Source organism: Pseudophryne corroboree, chromosome 6, assembly GCF_028390025.1.
Source record: "Pseudophryne corroboree isolate aPseCor3 chromosome 6, aPseCor3.hap2, whole genome shotgun sequence".
In the NCBI taxonomy this organism is placed as follows: domain Eukaryota; kingdom Metazoa; phylum Chordata; class Amphibia; order Anura; family Myobatrachidae; genus Pseudophryne; species Pseudophryne corroboree.
In genome coordinates this window covers 811,748,092-811,770,034 of record NC_086449.1, presented here as the reverse complement: position 1 = coordinate 811,770,034, position 21,943 = coordinate 811,748,092, and the positions used below count along the sequence as shown (strand labels likewise).

Here is a 21,943-nt window from a genome sequence, read left to right as displayed (position 1 = left end):
GTTCACCCCCTACCCCCTTTTCTCCCCAATAAACACTCGGACAACTGAATTGCGATTTAAAAGGTCACAGACAAATTTATTGATCGAATTAGAATTGGTACTCTATAAGTGGGTGGCGAGAAAGCAGTGCGTACCCCCGGCTACAGCCTACATATTAATTCCTCTAAATTAAACAACGGGGCGGAACCTAAGTCCCGCCCTTGCGCAAGTTAGCTGAGCGGTACCACTTCCCACCATTGGCATAGCACCGGTCCACCCTTAAGATGACGACCGTGTCGGCCCTTGAGGCCACGACAAACTCGCCGAGTATCTGGGGGAAGTGCCGGCCAACCGACGTTGCGCTACTACAGACTGCCGAGGAGCACTGCTTGCCGCGCCTGCTGGACCTCTTTTGCCAGACCATAATTAAAGACCGAACTGGCCTGACGGTGCCTCCACCGGACGAAACTTAATTTCAAATTCCTGTTACCTCACCTTCGCCCTGGTGATAATGAAAACTCTGGACTGGCCTACCGGTGCCACCACCGAAAATAACAAACAATTCAATTCCTAATTACCAGGGCCAATTGCCCTACCAACTGGGCGGGAGGGTGGGTGCCTTCTTGGATCCTTGATCAGCCTGAAAGAGGGAGCCTGCCTGGCATTCCTGGTCTTTTGTACCTCCCAGGTAACTCTCCTCCCCTTTTTCCTATAGGATGCTGCTATGCTACCTGCTCTATCCCCCCCCCCTCCCCCTCCCCTCCCCCTTTCTCCTATTCCCTGCCCCAGGCTCCTTCTTTTAAAAAACCCAGGACGCTTATTTATTCTCAGGCCTATTCGTCCCTCGAATTCTTTAAGCCGTCCATTGATTTTATTAACGACCTCGCCGTTCACCCCCTACCCCCTTTTCTCCCCAATAAACACTCAGACAACTGAATTGCGATTTAAAAGGTCACAGCCAAATTTATTGATCGAATTAGAATTGGTACTCTATAAGTGGGTGGCGAGAAAGCAGTGCGTACCGCCGGCTACAGCCTACATATTAATTCCTCTAAATTAAACAACGGGGCGGAACCTAAGTCCCGCCCTTGCGCAAGTTAGCTGAGCGGTACCACTTCCCACCATTGGCATAGCACCGGTCCACCCTTAAGATGACGACCGTGTCGGCCCTTGAGGCCACGACAAACTCGCCGAGTATCTGGGGGAAGTGCCGGCCAACCGACGTTGCGCTACTACAGACTGCCGAGGAGCACTGCTTGCCGCCATAGCCAGGTTCCTAGTAGTGATGAGCGGATTCGGTTTTACTCGGTTTTACTCGGTTTTACTCGGTTCTCAAAACGGCATCTTATTGGCTCACGGATGTCACGTGTTTTGGATAGCCAATAAGATGCCGTTTTGAGAACCGAGTAAAACCGAGTAAAACCGAGTAAAACCGAGTAAAACCGAACCTCGCTCATCACTAGTTCCTAGAACCCAGGCCCGCCACCCGCTGCTACCTCCTGCCCAAGAATAAAGCTAAACCCTTCTCTGTCAGGTGTACCCCGTCTTGCCTGAACAGCCCTTCCTCTCCGTACCTCAACAACGGGTGCCTGGCGATCGTATCGCCTTCTCCCGTTAAGAGACGGGCTCCCGCCTTGTTCACCTTTCTTCTGACCCTTTGTAACCCCGGGCCCCCCCTGTGCCCTTGGGACTATATCGGACCATGTGATCCGTGTATTAGGCCACCGGCCCTTCAGCCATTGTATGTCGGCTTGAATTGCCGTAATCAGCTCGCTCCCCTTGCTTTTTCCTAGATCGTTGCCCCCTAGGCCTTTTGCTCTCCTGAAAAGTAGAATTACACATAATCGTTACTCCCTGTTGTATGCGGACCTATGGTGCGAACTTTCGCGCGACCCATATGAAGGTGAAAACCACAAAACCTCTTTTTGTTTGAGGGCAAAATTGGAAAAAGTCCTTCATTCCCCCATTTATGGCGGGCAGCTTAAGGCCTTGGGTTTCGCGAAAGACGCCGCGCTGCCTTCTAGTCTTGCTTTTCCGCGCGTAAGTCTACCTTGTACGCTCCTGATTTCCACCTGCCCAGCTTTTTGATCTCAGCCGCTGGCAACCCCTCGGCCTCTGCACGAGTTGCCGCTCCTATCCTAAAGGAATGGGTACCGTACTGCTCCACGGGAAGCTGCAAGGCCCGCAGGCCTTTCTTGAATATGCTTTGGAACTGCAATTTAGTCAGGGGGGGGGGGGGCTCCGCTATCATGCACTAGCCACTGCGGCCAGGGCCCTTGCGGGCGTTTCCGCTCGTAATCACTTGCTAGCGTCACTGTTAATTCCCAGGCGCCTGTCGCTTGCCTGGAGAACCGCGGGTATTCCTGGCATATTTTTTGCCTGCTGTCGCCCCCTGCAACTTTGAGTTACCTGCGACCTTGCGAACCCGAGAAGTTGTCTTCATTTACCACTCATTTTAAATGCATATAACGCTGGCTTGCTAATCCCTGCTGAGTCCCCACCTGAAGTATCCTTCCCTAATCCCCAATGGGTTGATCCCCCCCTTATCCGAAATCGGTACTCACGGCATATTGGTAAAGAGATGTTACACTATGTATTTTTGGTATGGTTCAATCCAGTTAGGTATACTCCTCATATAGCGCACTATGATCTATACCTAGCGACTGTCGTATGAATTAAGACACCCGAGAGCGCATATAAACTCCACAAAGAATGCTCTTAACTGGATTGAACCCATGACGTCAGTGCTGTGAGGCCGTAATGCTAACCCTTGCCCCATAACTGGTGCGTTTACGCTGAATTGTTATTCACGCCTTGCGCCAGACTATAGTTATCCTATGTGGTTATCCCGTATACCGCTAAGGCACCTGCATCATTGACCCCTACTTTGTGCCGCGACAAGGTTCTATTCAGCCCTTAAATACTCCGCTTTGCGCCTTTTCCCTTTTGCTTTCCTTCTCCTTCTGTCCTGTCTACCTTATTATGATACCATAAGTGACCGTTATATTGCGCGTTCACTAAAGTAGCTTTGATGGTTATTTACTGTGATCGCTACCGCTACTTGCTTTGCCTTGCATTTTGTCTGACAGTCTGGTTATAGAACGACTTATTTGCCCTAAGCGATTATCCTTATATCACGAACCATGTAATACCAGGGGATTAAACCATGCGTTTAGGACAGCGGTAGTTGCCCTGTGTAGTGCTGGGCTGTACTGCGCTACGAGAGCTGTGGTGCTTATTGTTAAACATTCCGGGGGACCTCCCTTACCCTGACCTGTTTTTTTTTTTTTTTTTTTTGCTTTTGTTACCACATCGCAATGTTCTGTGTATCCAGCATTGCTCTAATGTATGCCCTATGCAAGGCCTTGCCAATCGCCTGTGGCGCCTTCCCAATAAATGTAATACCAATAATAATCATGCTAAGGCCACGGGTAATACAGAAAAAAACGGCTAATATGAAAGTTATGGTGTGTCACTGCCCCCCTGCTCCCTTATTTATACATATTGCTATTATACCTCCTAGACTGCCACCTAAATTCGTCCAGCCTGCGAAGCTGATCTGCATTATACTGCCCGCTATATACCTCCTACAATACAGTAAGACATGGTCACGGCAATGTGATGACTGTTCTGCCTTATATTGTATCATTTATCGCTATTCCCCTCTATAGTCTGATATATACCCCCGGCCTATCGTTCTGGTATTGCACTTTTATTAACCCGCTAGTGTACCTAGCATGCTAAAATATGCTCCCGCAGCAATGCCGCCACTAATCATTATGCTGTATATTATATCACCAGTACGTTCCATATACTGCATTATACACACGTGGCAATGACATTACTGATTTGTTACATCACTTCTATACCCACTGGATATCACCAATTTGCCCTATACACCACCATATACGTTTATGGCGTTATCTCGTATCTCGCTATCCTTGCCTCATACCTGTTAGCCCGTGTGTAATACCCTCCCCCGGCACCGACATCGGTGATACTACTGATTTGTACTATATTGTGTTTTACCTCCTGGAACTCCTGACAGAACATTGGCCCTCATTCCGAGTTGTTCGCTCTGTGTTTTTCATCGCATCGCAGTGAGAATCCGCTTAGTGCGCATGCGCAATGTTCGCACTGCGACTGCGCCAAGTAACTTTACTATGAAGAAAGTAAGTTTACTCACGGCTTTTTCATCGCTCCGACGATCGCATTGTGATTGACAGGAAATGGGTGTTACTGGGCGGAAACACGGCGTTTTAGGGGCGTGTGGCTGAAAACGCTACCGTTTCCGGAAAAAACGCAGGAGTGGCCGGAGAAACGGTGGGAGTGCCTGGGCGAACGCTGGGTGTGTTTGTGACGTCAGCCAGGAACGAAAAGCACTGAACTGATCGCACAGGCAGAGTAAGTCTGAAGCTACTCTAAAACTGCTAAGTCGTTTGTGATCGCAATATTGCGAATACATCAGTCGCACATTTAAGAAGCTAAGATTCACTCCCAGTAGGCGGCGGCTTAGCGTGTGTAACTCTGCTACATTCGCCTTGCGAGCGAACAACTCGGAATGAGGGCCATTACTCCTTAGTCAGTCTCCTGCCTCTCCCTCTCTTTGTTTTAGGATCTTACAGCATTGGAATACAATACATATTCTAATCAAGGTGATTACATCAGTCAGAGAGCCACCATGTCTGGTCAGCTCACTTTTGGACAATAGGGAGTGAACAACATAGACAATGGTACCTTATATGACTCACCCTCTGAGGTCCTCTGTGGGGTATGAAAACAATAGGAAACTAGGTCTAACATAAATACATTATCTAAAGGGTAACAGATAACCTAACACAATTGCATATATTATAACCAAATAAACTGCATATTCCTAATATAACAGATGAAACATAACTGTACCCTTGTAACAATAACATCATACAATATAATACAATATTGCCTAGTATATAGCCAAATACAGATCAGCAATTAGTGTAGTCCATGTGTAGGATCAGGGCTAGGAAAGTAACCACGTGTCTTTACCACTGTGCGACACGACGCGCTGGCTGTGTCATCACATGTCGTCACATATATATACCCTATCATACCTTATACGCTGCAGTGTATCCTGACTCAGCAATGTAACCCCTGACCCATACTACATTGCCCCTTATGACCCTATTACCCACTATACGCCGCCGTGACCCCCTCCCTGTGTAGATGTGCCATGTGTTTGTCATTAAAAACAAACTCCCAGGCTGGAGTGATTATCTTAAGCTTCCACATATATTTTCTTCGCAGGTGACTGGAGAGCGTGTAGCAAAGTTCTTGCCATAACGTCGCGACTATACCAGTGGACAGTGCTGGACTTTTCACTCATTATGCTCATTATAAGAAAGCATTGAGGCCTGCTTACCCGATAGGCGCTTTAACCAAGTAAGCCACAGCGCAGAAGCAATACAATGAAAGAAATTAAATGAATAAATTATTAGAAAGGGTTCGCCCCTTGCGGGTAATGGGCTGGCGAGAAGGTACGACTGGGTCTGAGTTAATGCGGGAAGCCGGAACTGGCTGTTTCTGAATTGCTAAAATTGATAAAGCCTATTCTTTTCCTTATAACATTCACTATATATTTGCAAGAGACTCAGTACGCAATTGGCGTACGGAGTACCGTAATAGTACGCACTTAGCGTAGGCAGCCGCTAGACCGTGAGCGCAACGCACAAGCGACGCGTACGCTCGCGGGTTTACGTTTGGTATCGAGCACGCTATAGGCGGCCGACTACCGTATTGCTACGTTATTAGCGTAGCGGACGCTGTGCCCACGAGAAGAACACGAGCGGCGCAGACGCTCACAGAATGACACACAGTAAACCTTGTTTGCAACACACTGAAAGGATATGCTTATACCGTAAACCTTAGTACTGTGATACTGTAATGATATAATGCTTATAGACCTTGATACTATAAAAGCTGTTTGAGCTAGATGAATCGCTAGAGTCTGTATATGAAGCGCTGCAGCTGGATGAAGCTTTTTGCTCACCTGGTCCTGAAGACGAGGGTGCCTAACTGACCTTCTTCGCAGTCCCCGTCTGTCCCTCGTCGAGCGGCACTCCGTCCGCTACTTGATCCGACGATACCCCCTCGGCCGGTTGGTTGCGTCCTTCGCTGACTGGGACCTGCAATCTTGCAGAGGGAACATGTAAAGTATCCAGCGCTTGCGCCTGGGGCTGCTCTGCGGGGGGCTGCTGTTGCTGATGGGTGGGGTGGGCAGCGATGGCCAGTAGTTCACCCATAGCGAGTAATGGGCTGGGGGGAAGTGCTGCCCTGCCTGCCACCAGGGGGGGGTAAGCGCTGCCAGCTGTAGCCCCTAACCCAATTGCGGAGCTTCTGCATCCGCTGGCTGCGCAACTGCAGCCTGAGGTGCCTGTGTGTGAGGGGGGTGGACGCTGCGGGTAAGCTGCGGGGGAAACTCCTGCCTACGTTGCGCCGTGCTAGGTGGCGTAGGGAACTTATGTGCGGGCTCCGGCGGGGGAACCAGTCCCGCCGGAGCTGGGGTCTGCGGCTGCCGCTGGCCGGCGCCAGGCGTGACGCGATCGCCCGGCGCCGGGGGGGCGAGGGATGCTGCTGACGCTGGCCGGCGCTGAGCGTGACGCGATCGCTCGGCGCCGGGAGGGGAGGTGGTGCGGCGTGCTGTGGGCTAGTGCACCGGAGCCTGGCTCAGGCCCAACGCACGCTAGCCCAGTGTGGAGGGGGGAACCCGGCACTGGTCCCGCCGACCGGAGCCCGTGCGGGGGGGGCCAAGCCGCGCGCTGGCTTGGACGGCTCGCAGTTCGCTTGAATGAGCCGCTGGGGGGGGAGCAAGCCTCTTGGGCCTGGGCATGGTGGGGATGAGCCGCAGCCAGTACTGAAGCTGCAGTTATGGGGATGCTGGGCCGGCCTGTGGTGGAGGGCGCTGAACTTGAGAGGGGGGGGGAACAGGGCCGCAGGGTGGCTAATCCCAATGGTGCCGGAGAGGGAGATTATAGGTAAAATACTTAATCCTTCCTTGAATCCTGGAGTGCCTTCTTGGATCCTTGATCAGCCTGAAAGAGGGAGCCTGCCTGGCATTCTTGGTCTTTTGTACCTCCCAGGTAACTCTCCTCCCCTTTTTCCTATAGGATGCTGCTATGCTACCTGCTCTATCCCCCCCCCCCCCCCTCCCCCTCCCCTCCCCCTTTCTCCCTTTCCCTGCCCCAGGCTCCTTCTTTTAAAAAACCCAGGACGCTTATTTATTCTCAGGCCTATTCGTCCCTCGAATTTTTTTGTATTACAGGTGAGGCCAGGGCGGCTACTAGTGGTGGGGAAGGCAAGGGAGAAAGAGGTGAGATGCAGGCTGAAAGAGAAAGGGGGGAAGGGAAGAGGTGGCAGACTGAGAGATAGAGTGAAGGGTGAGGCTGAGAGGCACAGAGTGAGAGGGAGGGTATGCTAAGAGGCACAGAGTGAAGGGGGGCAGGCTGAGAGGCACAGAGTGAGAGGGAGGGTATGCTAAGAGGCACAGAGTGAAGGGGGGGCAGGCTAAGAGGCACACAGTGAAGGGGGCCAGGCTAGGAGGCACACAGTGAAGGGGGAGGGCAGGCTAAGAGGCACACATTGAAGGGGGAGGGCAGGCTAAGAGACACAGAGTGAAGGATGATAGGCTGAGAGGCACAGAGTAAGGGGGAGGGCAGGCTGAGAGACACAGAGCAAAGGGTGGTAGGCTGAGAGGCACACAGTGAAGGGGGAGGGCAGGCTGAGAGACACAGAGCGAAGGGTGGTAGGCTGAGAGGCACAGAGTAAGGGGGAGGGCAGGCTGAGAGACACAGAGCGAAGGGTGGTAGGCTGAGAGGCACAGAGTAAGGGGGAGGGGCAGGCTGAGAGGCACAGAGTGAAGGGTGGTAGGCTGAGAGGCACAGAGTGAAGGGTGGTAGGCTGAGAGGCACAGAGTGAGGGGGAGGGCAGGCTGAGAGGCACAGAGTGAAGGGTGGCAGGCTAAGAGACACAGAGTGAAGGGTGGTAGGCTGAGAGGCACAGAATGAGGGGGAGGGCAGGCTGAGAGGCACAGAGTGAAGGGTGGCAGGCTAAGAGACACAGAGTGAAGGGTGAGGCTGAGAGGCACAGAGTGAGGGTGAGGGTAGACAGAGAGACGCAGGCGGGAGATGATGGTGTAACTGAGAGATGTAGACGGAAGATGATGGCGTGGCAGAGGGGTGGTATTTAGGTTGCCGGCTGTTGGGATCCCGGCGCACCGTATACCGGCACCGGAATCCCGACACCCGGCATACCGACGCCTCCCTGTAGGGAGAATAGATAGTGTAGCGAGCACAGCGAGCCCGCAAGGGTCTCATTTGCGCTCACCCAGCTGTCGGTATGCCGGTGGTCGGGATTCTGGTGCCGGTATGCTAGCCGCTGGGAGCCCGGCTGCCGGCATACCATACTACATCCTGGCAGAGAGACGCAGGCAGGAGCTGATGGTGTAACTGAGAGACACAGATAGAGTGGCTGAGAGACATGACTCACACAGGGGAAAGGGGGTATATCACTCACACAGGGGAAAGGGGGTATATCACTCACACAGGGGAAAGGGGGTATATCACTCACACAGGGGAAAGGGGGTATATCACTCACACAGGGGAAAGGGGGTGTATCACTCACACAGGGGAAAGGGGGTATATCACTCACACAGGGGAAAGGGGGTGTATCACTCACACAGGGGAAAGGGGGTGTATCACTCACACAGGGGAAAGGGGGTGTATCACTCACACAGGGGAAAGGGGGTGTATCACTCACACAGGGGAAAGGGGGTATATCACTCACACAGGGGAAAGGGGGTATATCACTCACACAGGGGAAAGGGGGTATATCACTCACACAGGGGAAAGGGGGTATATCACTCACACAGGGGAAAGGGGGTGTATCACTCACACAGGGGAAAGGGGGTGTATCACTCACACAGGGGAAAGGGGGTATCAGTGGCGGAACTAGAGAATGGTGGGCCCAGGTGCAACAATATGCATTGGGCCCCCTCCCATATTAAAAACAGGGAAATGGCGTCGCCCAAAATACAGTGTTTTATCTCACTAACAAGGGGTGTCGCCACACAGTAGTACTCCCAAATCACAGTAGAGAGCTTTACACACAGTGCGCCACACAGTAGAGAAGCTTATACACAGTACACCACACAGTAGAGCGCCTTATACACGTTGCACCACACAGTAGAGCGCCTTATACACGTTGCGACACACAGTAAAGAGCCTTATACAGGGTACACCACACAGTAGAGAGCCTTATACAGGGTACACCACACAGTAAAGAGCCTTAAACAGGGTACACCACACAGTAGAGAGCCTTATACAGGGTACGCAACACACTAGAGAGCCTTATACAGGGTACACCACACAGTAGAGAGCCTTACACAGGGTGCGCCACACAGTAGAGAGCCTTATACAGGGTGCGCCACACAGTAGAGAGCCTTATACAGGGTACGCCACACACTAGAGAGCCTTATACAGGGTACACCACACAGTAGAGAGCCTTATACAGGGTACGCAACACACTAGAGAGCCTTATACAGGGTACACCACACAGTAGAGAGCCTTACACAGGGTGCGCCACACAGTAGAGAGCCTTATACAGGGTGCGCAACACACTAGAGAGCGTTACACAGGGTACGCCACACAGTAGAGATCCTTACACAGGGTGCGCCACACAGTAGAGATCCTTATACAGGGTGCGCCACACAGTAGAGATCCTTATACAGGGTGCGCCACACAGTAGAGAGCCTTATACAGGGTACACCACACAGCACAGAGCCTTATACAGGGTACGCAACACACTAGAGAGCCTTACACAGGGTGCGCCACACAGTAGAGAGCCTTATACAGGGTACACCACACAGCAGAGAGCCTTATACAGGGTACGCAACACACTAGAGAGCCTTATACAGGGTACACCACACAGTAAAGAGCATTACACAGGGTGCGCCACACAGTAGAGAGCCTTATACAGGGTGCGCAACACAGTAGAGAGCCTTATACAGGGTGTGCCACACAGTAGAGATCCTTACACAGGGTGCGCCACACAGTAGAGAGCCTTATACAGGGTGCGCCACACAGTAGAGAGCCTTATACAGGGTACGCCACACACTAGAGAGCCTTATACAGGGTACACCACACAGTAGAGAGCCTTATACAGGGTACGCAACACACTAGAGAGCCTTATACAGGGTACACCACACAGTAGAGAGCCTTACACAGGGTGCGCCACACAGTAGAGAACCTTATACAGGGTGCGCAACACAGTAGAGAGCCTTATACAGGGTACACCACACAGTAGAGAGCCTTATACAGGGTGCGCAACACACTAGAGAGCGTTATACAGGGTACGCCACACAGTAGAGAGCCTTATACAGGGTACGCCACACAGTAGAGAGCCTTATACAGGGTACACCACACAGTAGAGAGCCTTATACAGGGTACACCACACAGTAGAGAGCCTTATACAGGGTACGCAACACACTAGAGAGCGTTACACAGGGTACGCCACACAGTAGGGAGCCTTACACAGGGTGCACCACACAGTAGAGAGCCTTATACAGGGTACGCAACACACTAGAGAGCATTACACAGGGTACGCCACACAGTAGGGAGCCTTACACATGGTACGCCACACAGTAGAGATCCTTACACAGGGTGCGCCACACAGTAGAGATCCTTATACAGGGTGCGCCACACAGTAGAGAGGCTTATACATGTTACAACACATAGGGGGGTATTCAATTATTGACGGATTTTTCATCCAGTCTAAAAATCGTCAATTATTGGTCATTTTTAGGGCGAATGACATTCCCCCTATTCAATGCATGTGCAGGATTTTTCAACTGGTCAAAAAATCCAGCACTAACGAAAATCACGTGGATCTGTGAATTTTCTGGTGAGCCATGTGTTTTGACGAATTTGCAGGCATTTTTGCCCATTTCTCTGACGTCCTAGTGGATGCTGGGAACTCCGTAAGGACCATGGGGAATAGCGGCTCCGCAGGAGACTGGGCACATCTAAAGAAAGCTTTAGGATCACCTGGTGTGCACTGGCTCCTCCCCCTATGACCCTCCTCCAAGCCTCAGTTAGATTTCTGTGCCCGACGAGAAGGGTGCACACTAGGGGCTCTCCTGAGCTCTCTGTGAAAGTTTTAGTTTAGGTTTATTATTTTCAGTGAGACCTGCTGGCAACAGGCTCACTGCATCGAGGGACTAAGGGGAGAAGAAGCGAACTCACCTGCGTGCAGAGTGGATTGGGCTTCTTAGGCTACTGGACATTAGCTCCAGAGGGACGATCACAGGTTCAGCCTGGATGGGTCACCGGAGCCGCGCCGCCGTCCCCCTTACAGAGCCAGAAGAGCGAAGAGGTCCGGAAAAATCGGCGGCAGAAGACGATCCTGTCTTCAGATAAGGTAGCGCACAGCACCGCAGCTGTGCGCCATTGCTCTCAGCACACTTCACACTCCGGTCACTGAGGGTGCAGGGCGCTGGGGGGGGCAGCGCCCTGAGACGCAATAAATCGATATAAAAACCTTATATGGCTAAAATAAATGCATCACATATAACTCCTGGGCTATATGGATGCATTTAACCCCTGCCAAAACATACAGAAAAAGGATGATAAGGACGCCGAGAAAGGGGCGGAGCCTATCTCCTCAGCACACTGGCGCCATTTTCCCTCACAGCTCAGTTGGAGGGAAGCTCCCTGGCTCTCCCCTGCAGTCACTACACTACAGAAAAGGGTTAAAAAAAAGAGAGGGGGGCACAAATTAGGCGCAGTATATAACAATACAGCAGCTATAAGGGGAAAAACACTTATATAAGGTTATCCCTATATATATATAGCGCTCTGGTGTGTGCTGGCAAACTCTCCCTCTGTCTCCCCAAAGGGCTAGTGGGGTCCTGTCCTCTATCAGAGCATTCCCTGTGTGTGTGCTGTGTGTCGGTACATTGGTGTCGACATGTATGAGGAGAAAAATGATGAGGAGACGGAGTAGAGTGTCTGAAATAGTGTTGTCACCCCCTAGGGGGTCGACACCTGAGTGGATGTACTGTTGAAATTGCGTGACAGTGTCAGCTTTGTAGAAAAGACAGTGGTTGACATGAGACAGCCGGCTACTCAGCTTGTGCATGTCCAGACGTCTCATACAGGGGCCCTAAAGCGCCCGTTACCTCAGATACAGACGCCGACAAGGGTACTGACTCCTGTGTCGACGGTGAAGAGACAACCGTGATTTCCAATAGGGCCACACATTGCATGATTGAGGCAATGGGAAAAGTTTACACTTTTCTGATAATATGAATACCACCAAAAAAAAAAAAAAAAAGGGGTAAAAAAAAAGGGGTATTATGTTTGGTGAGGAAAAACTTCCTGTAGTTTTCCTGAATCTGAGAAATAAAATTAGGTGTGTGATGATGCGTGGGTTTCCCCCCGATAACAATTGATAATTTCAAAAAAGTTATGGGCAGTATACCCTTTCCCGCCAGAGGTTAGGGTGCGTTGGGAAACACCCCCTAGGGTGGATAAAGCGCTCACACGCTTGTAAAAACAAGGGCTCTACCCTCTCCTGAGATGGCCGCCCTTAAGGATCCTGCTGATAGAAAGCAGGAGCGTATCCTAAAATGTATTTACACACATACTGGTGTTATACTGCGACCAGCAATCGCCTCAGCCTGGATGTGCAGTGCTGGGTTGGCGTGGTCGGATTCCCTGACTGGAAATATGATATCCTAGATAAGGACAGTATATTATTGCCTATAGAGCAATTAAAAGATGCATTTCTATATATGCATAATGCACAGCGGAATATTTGCCGACTGGCATCAAGTATAAGTGCGTTGTCCAATTATTCCAGTAAAGTGGTCAGGTGATGCGGATTCCAAACGGCATTTGGAAGTATTGCCTTAAAAGAGGGGCTGTACCCCAGGTCGCCTCTCAAAATAAGACGCCGTATTATCAGGCGCAGTCCTGGTTGGCAGGCGGGCAAAAGGGTTCCTCTTTTCTGCTCGTGACAGAGGGAGAGGAAAATGGCTGCAGAGATCAGCCAGTTCCAAGGAACAGAAACCCTTTTCCGCCTATGCCAAGCCCTCAGTATGACGCTAGGGCTTTACAAGTTCAGGCACGGTGGGGTCCCGTTCTCAATGAATTTCAGTGCGCAGTGGGCTCACTCGCAAGTAGACCCCTGGATCCTTCAGATAATATTTCAGGGGTACAAATTGGAATTCGAGACGTATTCCCCTCGCCGTTTCCAAAAAGTCTGTTTTACCGACGTCTCCCGCTGACAGGGAGGCAGTTTTGGAAGCCATTCACAAGCTGTATTCCCAGCAGGTGATAATCAAGGTACCCCTCCTGCAACAGGGAACGGGGTATTATTCCACACTATTGTGGTACCGAAGCCAGATGGCTCGGTGAGACCGATTTTAAACTCTAAAATCTAAAATCTTTGAACACTTGCATACAAAGGTTCAAATTAAAAATTGAGTCACTCAGAGCAGTGATTGCAAACCTGGAAGAAGGGGACTACATGATGTCTCGGGACATCAAGGATGCTTACCTTCATGTCAAAATTTACCCTTCTCACCAAGGGTATTTCAGGTTATGGTACAGAACTGTATCAGTTCGGACGCTGCCGTAGGGATGGTCCACGGCACCCCGGGTCTTTACTGAAGTAATGACCGAAATGATGATATTCCTTCGAAGGAAGGGAATTTTAGTTATCCTTTACTTGGACGATTCCCTGATAAGGGTAAGATCCAGGGAACAGTTGGAGATCGGTGTAGCACTATATCAGGTAGTGTTGTGGCAGCACGATTGGATTTTCAATATTCCAAATTCGCAGCTGGTTCCGACGACTTGTCTTCTGTTCCTAGGGATGATTCTGGACATAGTCCAGAAAGAAGGTGCTTCTCCCGGAGGAGAAAGCCAGGGAGTTATCCGAGCTAGTCAGGAACCTCCTAAAACCGAACCAAGTCCCAGTGCATCAATGCACAAGGGTTCTGGGTAAAAATGGTGGCTTCCTACGAAGCAATCCCATTCGGCAGATTCCACGCACAGTGGAACCTACTGGACAAATGGTCCGGGTCGCATCTTCAGATGCTTCAGCGGATAACCCTGTCACCAGGGACAAGGGTATCCCTCCTGTGGTGGTTGCAGAGTGCTCATCTTCTAGAGGGCCGCAGATTCGGCTTTCGGGACTGGGTCCTGGTGGCCACGGATGCCAGCCTGCGAGGCTGGGGAGCAGTCACACAGGGAAGGAATTTCCAGGGCTTATGGTCAAGCCTGGAGACATCTCTTCTTATAAACATTCTGGAACTAAGGGCCATTTACAATGCCCTAAGTCAAGCGAAACCCCTGCTTCAGGGTCAGGCGGTATTGATCCAATCGGACAACATCACGTCAGTCGCCCACGTAAACAGACAGGGCGGCACGAGAAGCAGGAGGGCAATGGCAGAGGCTGCAAGGATTTTCGCTGGGGGGGAAATCATGTGATAGCACTGTCAGCAGTGTTCATTCCGGGAGTGGACAACTGGGAAGCAGACTTCCTCAGCAGACACGACCTTCACCCGGGAGAGTGGAGACTTCACTCAGAAGTCTTCCACCTGATTGTAAACCGTTGGGAAAAACCAAAGGTGGACATAATGGCGTCCCGTCTAAACAAAAAACTAGACAGATATTGCGCCAGGTCAAGGGACCCTCAGGCAATAGCGGTGGACGCTCTGGTAACGCCGTGGGTGTACCAGTCAGTGTATGTGTTCCCTCCTCTGCCTCTCATACCAAAAGTACTGAGAATCATAAGAAGGAGAGGAGTAAGAACTATACTCGTGGTTCCGGATTGACCAAGAAGGACTTGGTATCTGGAATTTCAAGAGATGCTCACGGACGAACCGTGGCCTCTATCTCTAAGAAAGGACCTGCTCCAGCAGGGGCCTTGTCTGTTCCAAGACTTACCGCGGCTGCGTTGGACGGCATGGCGGTTGAACGCCGGATCCTGAAGGAAAAAGGCATTCCGGATGAAGTCATCCCTACCCTGGTCAAGGCCAGGAAGGACGTAACCGCAAAACATTATCACCGCATTTGGCGAAAATTTGTTGCGTGGGGTGAGGCCAAGAAGGCCCCTACAGAGGAATTTCAACTGGGTCGTTTCCTCCATTTCCTGCAAACAGGACTGTCTATGGGCCAAAAATTGGGGTCCATTAAGGTTCAAATTTCGGCCCTGTCGATTTTCTTCCAAAAAAGAACTGGCTTCAGTGCCTGAAGTTCAGACATTTGTAAAAGGGGTACGGCATATACAGCCTCCTTTTGTGCCCCCAGTGGCACCTTCGGATCTCAATGTTGTGTTGAGTTTCCTAAAGTCACATTGGTTTGAACCACTCACCACTGTGGACTTAAAATATCTCACATGAAAGTGACGAGTTAGCCCTGGCTTCAGCCAGGCGTGTGTCAGAATTGGCGGCTTTATCATATAAAAGCCCTTACTTAATATTTCATTCTGACAGGGCAGAATTGAGGACTTGTCCTCAATTTCTACCTAAGGTGTTTTCTGCATTTCACAGGAACAACCTATTGTGGTACCTGCGGCTACTAAGGACTTGGAGGATTCCAAGTTGCTTGACGTGGTCAGGGCCCTGAAAATATATGTTTCCAGGACGGCTGGAGTCAGAAAATCTGACTCGCTGTTTATCCTGTATGCACCCAACAAGCTGGGTGCTCCTGCTTCTAAGCAGACGATTGCTCGTTGGATTTGTAGTACAATTCAGCTTGCACATTCTGTGGCAGGCCTGCCACAGCCAAAAAAAAAAAAAAAAATCTGTAAATGCCCACTCCACAAGGAAGGTGGGATCATCTTGGGCAGCTGCCCGAGGGGTCTCGGCTTTACAACTTTGCCGAGCAGTTACTTGGTCAGGAGCAAATACGTTTGTAAAATTCTACAAATTTGATACCCTGGCTGAGGAGGACCTGGAGTTCTCTCATTCGGTGCTGCAGAGTCATCCGCACTCTCCCGCCCGTTTGGGAGCTTTGGTATAATCCCCATGGTCCTTACGGAGTTCCCAGCATCCACTAGGACGTCAGAGAAAATAAGAATTTACTTACCGATAATTCTATTTCTCGTAGTCCGTAGTGGATGCTGGGCGCCCATCCCAAGTGCGGATTGTCTGCAATACTGGTACATAATTGTTGTTACCAAAAAATTCGGGTTATTGTTGTAGTGAGCCATCTTTTCTAGAGGCTCCTCTATTATCATGCTGTTAACTGGGTTCAGATCACAAGTTGTACAGTGTGATTGGTGTGGCTGGTATGAGTCTTACCCGGGATTCAAAATCCTTCCTTATTGTGTACGCTCGTCCGGGCACAGTATCCTAACTGAGGCTTGGAGGAGGGTCATAGGGGGAGGAGCCAGTGCACACCAGGTGATCCTAAAGCTTTCTTTAGATGTGCCCAGTCTCCTGCGGAGCCGCTATTCCCCATGGTCCTTACGGAGTTCCCAGCATCCACTACGGACTACGAGAAATAGAATTATCGGTAAGTAAATTCTTATTTTTTTGAGTCTGTTTTCTCCCATGCCTATTCGACAAAAAAAGTGAAAAGTCGTGGGCGAAAAGGGATTAAAAAATGGGCGAAAAACCCGCAATTAAATACCCATGGTCGAATTATACAATTTTTTCGCTAGCCGAAATTGAATACCCCACATAATAGAGAAGCTTATACACGTTACGCCACACAGTACAGAGGCTTATACACATTACGCCACACAGTAGAGAGGTTTATACACTTTTACGCCACACAGTAGAGAGGTTTATACACGTTACGCCACACAGTAGAGGCTTATACACGTTGCGCTACACAGTAGAGAAGCTTATACACGGTACGTCACACAGTAGAGAGGCTTATACATGGTACGCTACACAGTAGAGAGCCTTATACATGGTACGCCACACAGTAGAGAGGCTTATACATGGTACACCACACAGTAGAGAGGCTTATACATGGTACGCCACACAGTAGAGAGGCTTATACATGGTACACCACACAGTAGAGAGGCTTATACATGGTACGCCACACAGTAGAGAGGCTTATATATGGTACGCCACACAGTAGAGAGGCTTATACATGGTACGCCACACAGTAGAGAGACTTATACACGGTACGTCACACAGTAGAGAGGCTTATAAACGGTACGTCACACAGTAGAGAGGCTTATACATGGTACGTCACACAGTAGAGAGGCTTATACATGGTACGCCACACAGTAGAGAGGCTTATACATGGTACGCCACACAGTAGAGAGGCTTATACATGGTACGCCACACAGTAGAGAGGCTCATACACGGTACGCCACACAGTAGAGCAACGCACACGTAAACATTTACTACCAGGAATGTGAGACAGATACAGATGAAGACAGCCTTATCGTTGCCGCGATGTGCTGGAACTGGCGTACGCATCACAGCTGTGGCTAGTCGCTGCCTCCGTTTACTCCATAGAAGTCTATGGCTTGCATGCGTACATACACATGCGCTTCATAGACATGGGCACACTAGTTGCGCCATCCATGCCATGACGCACACACACACACACACACACATAGTAAAACATACGCAAAGCAAGACACAAATACACAGACACAGCCACAGAAAACACACACACACACACACACACACAAATACAGCTAAACACATAGCAAAATACTTATACAGTATATACACAGAAAAACACACACCCATAGCTAAACACACACACACATATAGCTACACACACATAGCAAAATACATATACAGTACATACAGAAACACACACGCACACAGCAAAACAGACATAGGAAAATACATATAGAGTATACACTGAAACACACACACACCCATAGCTAAACACACACATTGCCAGCAAAACACAAACTCTTTACTTTACATATGTTTTCATTTTCCACAAGTTGCACACTTTCCACCTCCTAGGCTAGCTCTGGCTCCGGCAAGGCTCCGCACTGTGCAGGGGCTGAGTGCACTGACGTGACGTCTCCTCAGTCCTCACTCTTCCTGCTGCCGTGACTCCCCTCTCCCTCCCCCTCCCTCTCCCCCCCTGTCCAGTATGCAGTGACTCAGTCCAGGAAGCTGAGAGCTGCAGCCGAGATGAAGGGTGATGTGATCACCCTTCTCACATCACTGGTGCCGGAGACCGCAATCAGGCTTCCTCAGCAGCAGCTCAGCGGTAGCAGCGTGTAATGAGTCAGTCTGACTCATTATACTGCTGCCGGCTATGGGCCCCTTCACAGCGCTGGGCCCCAGTGCACTGCACCCCTTGCACTGCCGCAAGTTCCGCCTCTGGGGGGTATATCACTCACACAGGGGAAAGGGGGTATATCACTCACACAGGGAAAAGGGGGTATATCACTCACACAGGGAAACAAGGCCATGGCTCACACAGGGGGAAGGAATGGGACATGACTCACACAGGGGCCAAGAGAAGGGGGGACACAGGGGTCCCTAGTTATAATAAAGGGGGGGGGACATGCCAAGCAGCTACATAGAAGGTGCCACATCCTAAGGCTTAGATACTCATTGAGATTGTAAGTTTTGATTTTCCTATCTCTGCCAATGTGTGTGTGTTTTTACCTACAGTGGGGTCGTAAGTTTAGTGTAGGGTATAGAGGTGTCAGTGATTTAGTGTAGGGTATAGAGGTGTCAGTGATTTAGTGTAGGGTATAGAGGTGTCAGTGATTTAGTGTAGGGTATAGAGGTGTCAGTGATTTAGTGTAGGGTATAGAGGTGTCAGTGATTTAGTGTAGGGTATAGAGGTGTCAGTGATTTAGTGTAGGGTATAGAGGTGTCAGTGATTTAGTGTAGGGTATAGAGGTGTCAGTGATTTAGTGTAGGGTATAGAGGTGTCAGTGATTTAGTGTAGGGTATAGAGGTGTCAGTGATTTAGTGTAGGGTATAGAGGTGTCAGTGATTTAGTGTAGGGTATAGAGGTGTCAGTGATTTAGTGTAGGGTATAGAGGTGTCAGTGATTTAGTGTAGGGTATAGAGGTGTCAGTGGTTTAGTGTAGGGTATAGAGGTGTCAGTGATTTAGTGTAGGGTATAGAGGTGTCAGTGATTTAGTGTAGGGTATAGAGGTGTCAGTGATTTAGTGTAGGGTATAGAGGTGTCAGTGATTTAGTGTAGGGTATAGAGGTGTCAGTGGTTTAGTGTAGGGTATAGAGGTGTCAGTGATTTAGTGTAGGGTATAGAGGTGTCAGTGATTTAGTGTAGGGTATAGAGGTGTCAGTGATTTAGTGTAGGGTATAGAGGTGTCAGTGATTTAGTGTAGGGTATAGAGGTGTCAGTGATTTAGTGTAGGGTATAGAGGTGTCAGTGATTTAGTGTAGGGTATAGAGGTGTCAGTGATTTAGTGTAGGGTATAGAGGTGTCAGTGATTTAGTGTAGGGTATAGAGGTGTCAGTGATTTAGTGTAGGGTATAGAGGTGTCAGTGATTTAGTGTAGGGTATAGAGGTGTCAGTGATTTAGTGTAGGGTATAGAGGTGTCAGTGATTTAGTGTAGGGTATAGAGGTGTCAGTGATTTAGTGTAGGGTATAGAGGTGTCAGTGATTTAGTGTAGGGTATAGAGGTGTCAGTGATTTAGTGTAGGGTATAGAGGTGTCAGTGATTTAGTGTAGGGTATAGAGGTGTCAGTGATTTAGTGTAGGGTATAGAGGTGTCAGTGATTTAGTGTAGGGTATAGAGGTGTCAGTGATTTAGTGTAGGGTATAGAGGTGTCAGTGATTTAGTGTAGGGTATAGAGGTGTCAGTGGTTTAGTGTAGGGTATAGAGGTGTCAGTGGTTTAGTGTAGGGTATAGAGGTGTCAGTGATTTAGTGTAGGGTATAGAGGTGTCAGTGATTTAGTGTAGGGTATAGAGGTGTCAGTGATTTAGTGTAGGGTATAGAGGTGTCAGTGATTTAGTGTAGGGTATAGAGGTGTCAGTGATTTAGTGTAGGGTATAGAGGTGTCAGTGGTTTAGTGTAGGGTATAGAGGTGTCAGTGATTTAGTGTAGGGTATAGAGGTGTCAGTGATTTAGTGTAGGGTATAGAGGTGTCAGTGATTTAGTGTAGGGTATAGAGGTGTCAGTGATTTAGTGTAGGGTATAGAGGTGTCAGTGATTTAGTGTAGGGTATAGAGGTGTCAGTGATTTAGTGTAGGGTATAGAGGTGTCAGTGATTTAGTGTAGGGTATAGAGAGGTCAGTGATTTTTTTTTGTAGGGTATAGAGGTGTCAGTGATGTAGTGTCGGGTATAGAGGAGTCAGTTAAAATACTACTCATTGTCTGTATGGGGGGGTACAAAATGTATCTTGACTCAGGGCAACTGGGATGAAGTTACGCCACTGATTACCAGGCTTCCTATGCCGGAGCAAATAGCTCCATGTGTCAGGTGTCTGACTGCGGAGTATGAGGCTGACACAGGGTGTAAGTAGGGTGTGCGGGAGATGCCGGGTGCTGGAGGTGGCATCATCTCTGCCCACAGCACCTGGAACGGCCCCCTGCAGCCAGTAGCGCTACTGCGTAATCGCTTCCGGTTCCAGTTATACAGAAACCGGAAGTAGCAGAGACTAACCCTGTATAACAGAAGCCAGCAATCTGACTCTATACTTTGACACAGAGATCAGTGCATCTTGAAACGCGTCAGAACGAGAAGCTTGCGGCACCTTTACTCATCCAGTTTCCAAGGGGCTATCTAGAGAATTCCGGTGAATGTTCTTATGCGATTATGCATTAATTAAATGTTAATTTGATTATTTGTAAAATCTACAGTTTATGTTTGTATCATTTTTCTGCTTTCAGAGGTAATTAATAAACACTGTTTATTTGGGAGAAAAAGAATTGTTACAGGGTACAGGAATTAAATGACTAATTCATCTATTTAAGGTACAAATACAATTGAACAACCACCGGCCGGTTTACATACACAGCAAAAATAAGTTTAGAAACAAATTATTCCCTATGTTTGTTAAAAATAAACAAAGTGACTGATCCTGCAGCAGATATAATAGTTATGGCTCAATTAGCAACAGCTATTTTGTAACTGGTTTCAGAAAAATGTTGCATCCAATTGATATCAAGTTGTTCAGGTCAAGTTGGCTAAAAACTGCATTCGCAAAACTCAGAATAGCTAATCGTTAAATGGTCTGGCCAGACAAGATAGTACATAGCCGTGATCTCACCACACTCCAACTCCTCCACTGCACGTGATTCTCCCCCGGGTGCTGGTGCTTATCCGTTCATTGCAGTCATCCCTGGGGGACAACTATTGGAATATTCCCATGCTGGAAGCTGCAGGATAGGTTCTGTACAGTATGTCCGACCTGGTGGTGGGTGTCCGGTACGCTCAAGGCTTGACGCGTTTCCCCGCCTCCTCACGTATCAGCGGCTTCCTCAGAAGCGGATATATAATATTTTGTCTGGCCAGACCATTTAATGATTAACAATTGACTGCACTATTGGATCTATAAACACATGCTGGTTACTAAGCTGAATAGTTAAAGTGCACTTATGGATCAATAAAATTATATGTGAAGACTAAAAAGCAATCATATTGGAACCGTACCACAGCGCCGGCTTGGTCAGTTGTTTATTTTTATATTACGAATGCAGTTTTTACCCAACTTGATCTGAACAACTTTATATGAATTGGATGCAACATGTTTCTGAGACCAGTTACAAAATAGCTGTTGCTAATTGATCCATAACTATTACACCTGTGGCTAGATCAGTCACTTTGTTCATTATTATTAACAAACATAAGAAATAATTTCTAAACTGATTTTTATTGTGTGTATGTAAAGCGGCCGGTGGTTGTTCTTACCAATCGGTGGTTGTGCAATGTAACAATTCTTTTTCTCTTTGTTGTCGTACTTTGCAAGGGCTGAGTAACCCTTGAGTTACTGGCTGCAACA

The 21,943-nt window shown here is 49.1% G+C and overlaps 1 long non-coding RNA gene across 2 annotated transcripts in view; it reads right to left on the bottom strand.

Annotated features, from left to right (window-relative positions):
* The window catches only part of LOC134933673 (uncharacterized), a 57,638-nt gene extending 39,578 nt beyond the window's left edge, over positions 1–18,060 (bottom strand). The window contains exon 1 of one of the 2 annotated variants that reach the window (XR_010179754.1): positions 17,920–18,060. This is a non-coding gene — a long non-coding RNA (uncharacterized LOC134933673). The remainder of the gene's footprint in view (positions 1–17,919) is intronic. The other variant, XR_010179755.1, reaches the window with a different exon arrangement.
* Positions 18,061–21,943: the final 3,883 nt, after the last annotated feature.